At 36.2% G+C, this 8,837-nt stretch overlaps 1 protein-coding gene across 50 annotated transcripts in view; it reads left to right on the top strand.

The window, feature by feature from the left end:
• The window catches only part of neo1a (neogenin 1a), a 335,667-nt gene that overhangs the window by 264,517 nt on the left and 62,313 nt on the right, over window positions 1-8,837 (top strand). The window lies entirely within an intron of this gene.

The raw sequence follows: 8,837 nt of genomic DNA on the forward strand, positions 1-8,837 counted from the left end.
CTTTTCTCCGTTAAACAGAAATTGAGGAAAAAATATAAGCAATGTTGACCATCAACAGTAGACCTCTTTGGAGAACTTATAAGAGCAGAGAAGCCTAGATATATGTGTGATTGAGGTTTCCGTTTTCTGTTTAAAAGCACTCTTATAGAGCTCTTAGCTCATGTCTATAGATCAAGAGCAGCTCCACATTTCAGCCGTCGGTCTGATGTTATGACATGAGTGCCGGCGAAGGACATGAACCTTAGCAAGAATGAATGAAACAACCCAGTTTCAGTGCCGGCACACAATGTGAGAAAGTCTTCACCCCCTTCCAGTCCCCTCACTATAATAGCATGTTCTCTCAGATCAATAGTGGAGAGGGTGTTGAATTTAATGCCAACGGATGAAGTCTTTATGTGTGCAGCACGAACTGTGTCACATCTCCAATGCCGCGGCCATTTCATTCTAGATCCATCTGTGTAAGATGAAAGCAGGAGGTTTTTAAGTGGTCATTAGCTGTGCGCTACGTTCCCTCCATCACACTGCAGCATCACAGGTACATACAGGTGAATGAGGTGATTTTTCTCACATTTGCGTTTTCCCCTCATGTTCTACAATTACCGCTTTAGGATATTAGCTCGATTCTTGGTGACCTACATGGTGTGTAATCATCATTGCCCTTGGCAACCGGTTCTGTTTAAAATGAGAAGCCGGTTTGCTTGTACCTGAAATACCTTAAAACACATAATTGCATCGATTTTAAGTAAAGGAGGAGTAAAAAATAATCCTTTTAAGATTTGATGACCTTTTTGCTTGGATTCGGTGTGTATCATTAATAAGGGCGAAGTCACCATCTGTTCCAGTGGCAGCAGCTATTGCTCTCTGCTATGAATAGAATCGGTATTAATCTTCCACTGCTCAGCATCGTACATCACATGAGTGTATTCACCATCAGACAGCATTGAGGAGAAGACTGTGCAAACTGATCAAACTGCTTGATGGATGTTTGTTTGAAAAATGTTATGTCGAGAGTCAGCTTGTGCTACAATTTTGACTATTACAGTACATACAGTATCTATGACATTTCAACAGTTTATTTTAACTTGTGACTGAATAATATGTAAGTTAGTGTATGCTCCATTCAGCCGTTTCTGTTTCTGTCAGCTTTGCCTTTAATTAATGAATTAATAAACTATTAGGGCTCAGAACAATGTTTTGTGTCTAATTTTGATGTTTTCTGGCAAATGATTGGAAGTTTCCAAAGAGGCTGCGCTGTTTAGAGGTTGTTATTTCTGAATAACATACCTTGGAATGACAAAATGGCTGTTTTTCACTATTTGGCACCATCTTGTGACTGAATAATATGTAGGTTAGTGTATGCTCCGTTTTTGTGTCTGTCAACTTTGCCTTTAATTAAAGAATTTATTAACTATTAGGGCTCAGAACAATATTTCGTGTCAAAGTTGTATGTGTTGTGGCAAATGATAGGAGGTTCCCAGACGAGCATGCACTATTTAGGGGTTGTTATTTCAGAATAACATACTTTGGAATGTTGTGACTGGCCAATCAGTATCGATAATCCAGACAGTCTTGTAATAATCAAAAATAACGACCACCTGGATGTACATTATTCATTAATGTCTGATTGCACAGGTAATGTTTACATTCATGATGCTCACATTGTTTTCTTGTAATGGCAAAACTAAGGCCCGATCCCAATTATAACCCTTAGCCCTTCCTCGAACCCCCGTGAAGGCGTAGGGATGTCCAAATTCTCTTTAGCTTGAAAGCGTAGGGCTAAAGGGAAGATAGCCCTTCAAACAAAGTTTTTTCATTACCACACTCGAAACCAAGGAGTAAGAAATACCCAGAATACATCAGCCACAACAGCACTGTACCTGGAAGTAAGGAGATCCACAAATTAGTATTTTTTGTCATTAATATGAATTTTAACAACAAACAAGCATATGTTTTAATATATCCATAAACTCGTTCGTGTTTTACCATCATGCTTAAAAAAAAAAACGCTAAAATAAAAACCGCTAAATTTTGCGATATATAATCCTTAATCATAACTCCTATACAGCAGTCCCACAACATTCTGACACTTGATGACACCCGAATACCCTGTCAGTAATTTCTAGTTGCTGTCAATTGGCATTTTACAGTGTCTGCTATAATGTTAATGTTTTTGGTGTGTTTAAATAGATGAATATGGCCACTGTGCAAATGCACAGTATAGTTATGATCTTATTTCTGATATCATATGAAGCAAGAGATCTTGATGACATATGATGACGTGTGCAGGTGCTGTAGTGCTGTCGCAATTCTTAGGGGTTAATTTTAAAGCCCTTACCCTTAACCCTCAATTTTAAGGGGAAAGGGTAGGGGTACAAAAATAGAATTGGGATTGGGCCTAAGAGAGCCTGAATTGAGATACATTTTATAGACAGTTGTTTTTATGGATGGCTTGACATTTTTAAATGCAAGTTTTAATTTTTTCCCCCTTTCAAATACATGAAATCAGCTCTTATATGACCAAAAAACAGCTGAGCGATGGCAAAATGGCTCAATAATATGTAGGTTAGTGGATGCTCCATTCAGCCATTTTTTGTTTCCATCAGCTTTGCCTTTATTGAACTATTAGGGCTCAGATCAATGTTTTGTGTCTAAAGGCTCACACACACCAGGATGCTTTTCGTTAGCGTTTATCATCAGTGTTTTTTGAGACGTTTTTCCAGATTCAAACCCAAGTGATTTTCACTGGCGTCGAGCAGAAGAGTATGCAAAATTACTCCCTGATGTTAGATGACGCTACACAACTTTAAGCTTCTGACACCCGCTTGTAACGCAGAAGAAGACAGAAAGTTGTTGTTGTTGTTGAAGTTGGTGGTGATTGGAACAAGTATGGAGGGTTCAAGCAACAACGCCAGCTCTAGCGATGAATAAATTATTATTGTTTAAAAAAAAAATTTAAATTGTGCTTTTATGCCTGGCTTTTTGCTCATTGATGTGCACGATCACATTAGCGCACAGTTATTTAGCGTTAAACGTTGATGGAAAACATGAGCAAAATCGTCCCGGTGTGCACGGGCCTTAATTTTGAGGTTTTCTGGCAAATGATTTGAAATTCCCAGAAGAGCAACTTGGAATGTTGCAACTGACCAATCAGAATCGAGTATTCTAGATTGCCATGTAATAATCACCGATAATGACCACTTGGATGTACTTTATCCATTACTGTCTGATTGCACATGTAATGTTTATATTCGTGATGCTTACATTATTTTTCTAAAAGGGCAAAACTAAAAGAATGCGAATTCAGTTATATTTTATTGACAGTTGATTTTATTGATGGCTTGACATTTTAAAATGTGAGTTTTTATTCTTTCTCTAATTAAGTACATCAAATTAGATCTTGTATGACAAGAAAACAGCTGAGCAATGGCGATGGCAAAATGGCTGCCCTGTGAACGGTCTGCGCCAGAGGGAGATGAACAACCTCACGCACTGCACAAAGCCGAAGCAGAGATAAATGCGGAATTATATCATTGCTTTTTTTTCTTCCTGCGGCTAGACAGATGAACATTGATGGCTCGTCTTTGTGGAAAACTGTAATTGCTTCAACTAATGTTTAATTTGCTCTCCGTCTAATGGATCTTGTCATTTAGGGGAAGCTATAAGCTAATGAGTGCCGCCATTAGTGTATATTATACAGCTCTGCATTATCAGTCTCGTCTTCCGCTGTCTGTTAGGAGCTCAGCGCGCTTTGGAATAAGACATAAAGTCAGTCAAAGAGAACATTTGAACATAACAATTCTTGTTCTTTTTCTCTAACCCATTATGTAGTACTTTATTACATGGCTGTCTGGAATACTTGATTCTGATTGGTCAGTCGTGCCATTCCAAGGTATGTTTTACCCAGATAACAACCGCTGAAGCGAATTACACAGGCTTGTCTACGAATCATCTTGATTATATTTGTGTGATTGTCTGTCATGCTGCTGTTTCTGACTGTTTACCCCATCTTGTGAAAAATATGTAGGTTAGTGCATGCTCCATTCAGCAAGTTTGGTTTCTGTCACCTTGCTTTTATTAAAGAATTATACAAATTTGACACAAAACATTGTTCTGAGCTGTAATAGTTTTTTGGCAAGTGATTTGAAGTTCCTGCATTGTTTAGTTGCTGTTATCTTGGAATAATGTCCATGACTGACCAATCGAATCCAGTATTCCAGACAGCCGTGTAAGAATCTGCTGTAACAACCGCCAGGATGTTTATTATCCCTTACTTAATAATATGTTCATTTAACTGTTCATTTAACAACTACAGAGGCAGTCATTTTGACAGTTTTTTTTAATGTAAAGTTAATAAAGTTACAAAGTTAATTGTAAATGTAAGTTAACAACTTAAAATAAAACCCATGTAACTATAGTACACTGAATTTTCCTAAATGTGTGCATGTGTCATTATAATGTTGTTTTTTTATTAAAACCACAAAACACAAACGAGTTATGAGTATTTATACTTTGGATGGACATAAAACGCAAATTGATTGCATCCGCTACTTTTCCAGGGTCGGTAAATATAAGTGCTTCTGTTGCCTAGCAACTTCTGCTAACAAAAACGTAACTTTCTAATAACAGATATATATTTTTATTTTAGATTTTTTTTATATTTAAAAAACTTTTACAAAAATACTTTTTTCTTATATATCTTATTTATGTGTATTGACTTGATAAAATATGATGACAGATATTTAAAGCACAATTTTCCATTACCTAACAAAAGTCGATCCCAGTTGTAAGAGCAACAAATAAGTTGACTTGACAAGACAAGAACGCTTTCTTTGCCATTCCAGATGTCTTTATTAAAAAGTTATTTGAGTCATTGCAGAGATGTATAGGTGCAGTCCTCCAAGCTCATGATGGAGTCATACTCAATATTTGTTCTTTTTCCACTGCACTTCCACTTTGGGCTCTATTTTGATGATCCATGCGCAAGTGCAAAGCGCAGGGCAAAAACGCATTAGGGGTGTGTCAGAATCCACTTTTGCTAATATAAGGACGGAAAAATCCACTTTGCGCCATGGTCTAAAAGGGTTGAGCTTATTTTCTTAAAGAGTTATAGGTGTGTTTTGAGGATAAACCAATCAGAGTCTCATCTCCCATTCCCTTTAAGAGCCAGTTGCGTTGCGCCATGGTGCATTTGCTATTTACATGACGACTATGTAAGTGGAAAAACTGAGCATTTCACTAGCAAGAAAACAGTTAAACAGAGCATCTGCAGTGCGAGAATGAGGGATAAAGCCTCTTATTATCTACTTTCACTCTCGTGGATAGAGAAACCTTGTACGCACAGACATCAATTAGCCTATAAATAATTAATTTTGTTTGTTAAGATTTGTTTCAAAACTATTTCTAAATTCATTTCTAATTTCCAGCAAACTAATAAATAAAAAATACTATCGAAGTGTGGTCAAAAACTGAGTTGTATGCAAATACACATGCTGTGCCCCATATAGTCTAAAACCTGACAGGTGGGCAAATCTAAGCTTGTTTTTAATAAAACAAATATAAATCTGCATACAATATATGATACTGCTAATAATGATAACATTATACAAAAGCAAATTGTCATGGATAAACTGAAAAAGCCTCTGAGATGAAGAAGGCATGAAAGTATGGTTTTTATATTTATGTAGGCTAGAAAATAATATGTTTTGTAATATTTTAATCCTTTATATCCTTTATATATCCTTATTATATCCTATATATATGCTTAATAATTTTATTCTTTTTCATATGTAAAGATATTTGCGTATTGCTCTATATCTTGTATGTATTAAGCAGTGTGTAAGCGAGGAGCACAACTAACACGCCCTGCGCTGGACAATAGACCGGGTTTGTTCTGGTATATTGAAAAATCTATTATAGTTTCTCAAAATAGCAACGTGCCAGCAATGCACCTCAGAACGCCTTCCTTTTTAGACCAGAACACCTATGGGCGCACATATGAGCGCAAATGCATTTGCTATTTTAACAGTGTGGTGCAAAACGTCAAAACGACTTTTGCCCCAAGCTGAAACTAGCAAACAATTGCGTCGCGCCTTGCGCCACATTGCGCCGGGTGTATGATAAGGCCCTTTATATACTATACTGTACATTATTTCTGTTAAGTGACAAGACTTTTGTCTAAGTAATGCCTAATGAAATAATTAAAAATCAAGGCATGATCATATTTTATTTAAGCGTTATCTAGAGGCCTTTGCCTTTCATATTAGCCACTTTTGATACCACATGGTCAACTAGAAGTCAAGTTATTATTTGTTGTTTCTAAAACTTTGATAGGAGACAAGACTTTTGTCAGGTAGTGTAAAATCGCGATAAAAGTTTGTAAATAGATCTTAATTTCGAATGTAAATATAACGCAATATATTCAAGTCAGAACAGTCTTATCAGTATGGTCAGAATGACGGCTTTGTCCATTCTAGTAGTTCTAGAATTCTAGTAGTTCATGCGTTAACTAATAAATGGAAAGCTACTCTTTAATAGAATACTTAATATTTTACAAACTCACAGAAAGTCTCTAATTTTACCCTAATAGCTATTAAAAACAAATGACTATTGTTCATAAAAAGCAAGTGTGTAATACTATAAAATGAATGTTGAAATATTCCAAAGATTTGATCAGGACCACTTTAAAATAATGGTCCGTTAGTTCACCACTATCTTGCTTGGTTCAGGACTTGTGGAGTTGCACATTGATGGATTTGCTCTTCAGTGTTTGGACTCTTTGCAGTGAAAATTAAACCAAATTGAACTGAACTAAACTGAACTTCCACTCTGAAAACTGGACTGACACAGTTTCAATTTACTAGAACTTCTGTTGAGCTGTTTTGACACAATCTACATTGTAAAAGCACTATAGAATTAAACATGAATTGAATTGGATTCATGTTTACTAATGCATTTACTAACATGAACAAATAATTAGTAATACATTTGTTATGGTATTTATTCATCTTTGTTAACGTGAGGTAATGTTATTTAAGTTTAATAAGATTAGTTCTTATAGTTCATGTACTCGGTGCATTATTAGTATTAGTTCATGTTGAAATATGGGATTTTTTAAAACAATTTTAGACACTGGTTTCTTGCCAGTTTGAGACATCCATTAGTTTTAGTGTCTATTTGCCTTTCATTTGGTTTCTTTGTTCTCCTTTGTTAGCTTCGATCGTTTATGTGTCTGTCATTTGAGGTGTGAAACGCATAATCTTTAGTTATCTTTTTGACATGATTGCATTTCTTTCTAATGGGAATGTGGATTCATATTATTTTTCTCTGATGCTGATTGTTTCAGAAAAGAACCGACCGTGGTGTTACTGTACATCACATGTTTTATTATCTACTCATGTTATTATCAACCACAGTCAACAAATCACATTGGAATGACACCGTTCATCAATCATACATATAATGTTTGATTTATATGCAGTCCTTTCACAGATATGTCTTTTGGCAGATGCAAATGAAACACAGTTTGTTTCATTCAATGAGTCGCTGTTGGCCACAAAAGGCAAATAATCTTGACACATTTTTAGAGGTGCTACTTTGTGTCTCAGGTTTCACTCTTCTGGTAGAAAAGACGAGTCAGACGTCTTTAAATTGAACCACAGAAGCCTCGGCGTGACCTATTTCACATGTCTTGGCTCTCTAGACATATGTTAATCGTTAAAAATGGCTGGCTGTGTTTGGGTGTTCTTTGGATCTGCTTGAATTTGAAAACTGATAAAACTTAAAGATATAGTCAAAACCTAATGAATAAATAAATCAATTATTTGTTCTGCTACATTAAACCAACTAAATGTATTGCATTTATAGCCTCTTTCACACAGTGAGACCAGCAAATATCAGGAACATTTCAGGAACGACTTTACCAGTAGATTCAAAAAAGTGCTGTTCACAAAGGCAAGGACGTTCCGGATTTTTCCCGGAAATGACCATTCATACATCCATCCCAAAATACTGTCAAATTCTGACATCATTAACCAGTAATGGCCCTTAAACGACTGCGCTTGTATTTGTAAACATAATAGGGGTCGGGCTTTTGTTGATAAATTCACTTTGATTGGAAGCTTTAGCATTCATGTAGCAGCTTTTTTTCCCAGAGACATTCAAAGGCAGAATCTTTAACCGCAGCTAAATGTTTACACATATGACTACATTACAAATTCTGTGGATGGAAAAGTGTTGTGAACAACTTTGATGTAAACATATGGAGGAACACTTTCACATGTCGAGATGTGCATTTGTTTGTGTGCTAGCACTCACCGTAGCACTTTTTCAAGTGTATGAGTGCCACGCAGCTGAACGAAGGGCTTGCAGGTAAACTCACAGCAGTTTATTGATAAGCATTTTATTGATAATGTTTTAGACAGTTAGCATTAATAATAAACATATAACTGCTATCTGATCAGCAACTGGCAGCTAAATGTGTCTGGAAATGTATCCAAAGGTTTTAATTTTCATAAATAGCGTGGATGTGAATGCGTCTGTATGTTCTGATTGGCTGGAGTAGACGTCTCATGTCAGAGCGTGAACCTGCTCTTTCTGGCAATTTTCATCTATAATGTTCGATAATGTTACAACTTCTCTTTCCGGGAAGGTCTGTATGTGTGAAAGGGGCTCATATCCTTTTGATAATAAACCATGTGAAGAATCATTCTCTATGTAATGTATTTTATATTCGCAAAGACAGCGCCCTCTAGTGGACTTGTCATAGAAACATGCAACAAAACCAAACCCGGAGGAACGTATTTTACATTTCTCAAAAATGTAGGCCGACCCACGTATTT

Source organism: Danio rerio, chromosome 7 (genome assembly GCF_049306965.1).
Source record: "Danio rerio strain Tuebingen ecotype United States chromosome 7, GRCz12tu, whole genome shotgun sequence".
In the NCBI taxonomy this organism is placed as follows: Eukaryota; Metazoa; Chordata; class Actinopteri; order Cypriniformes; family Danionidae; genus Danio; species Danio rerio.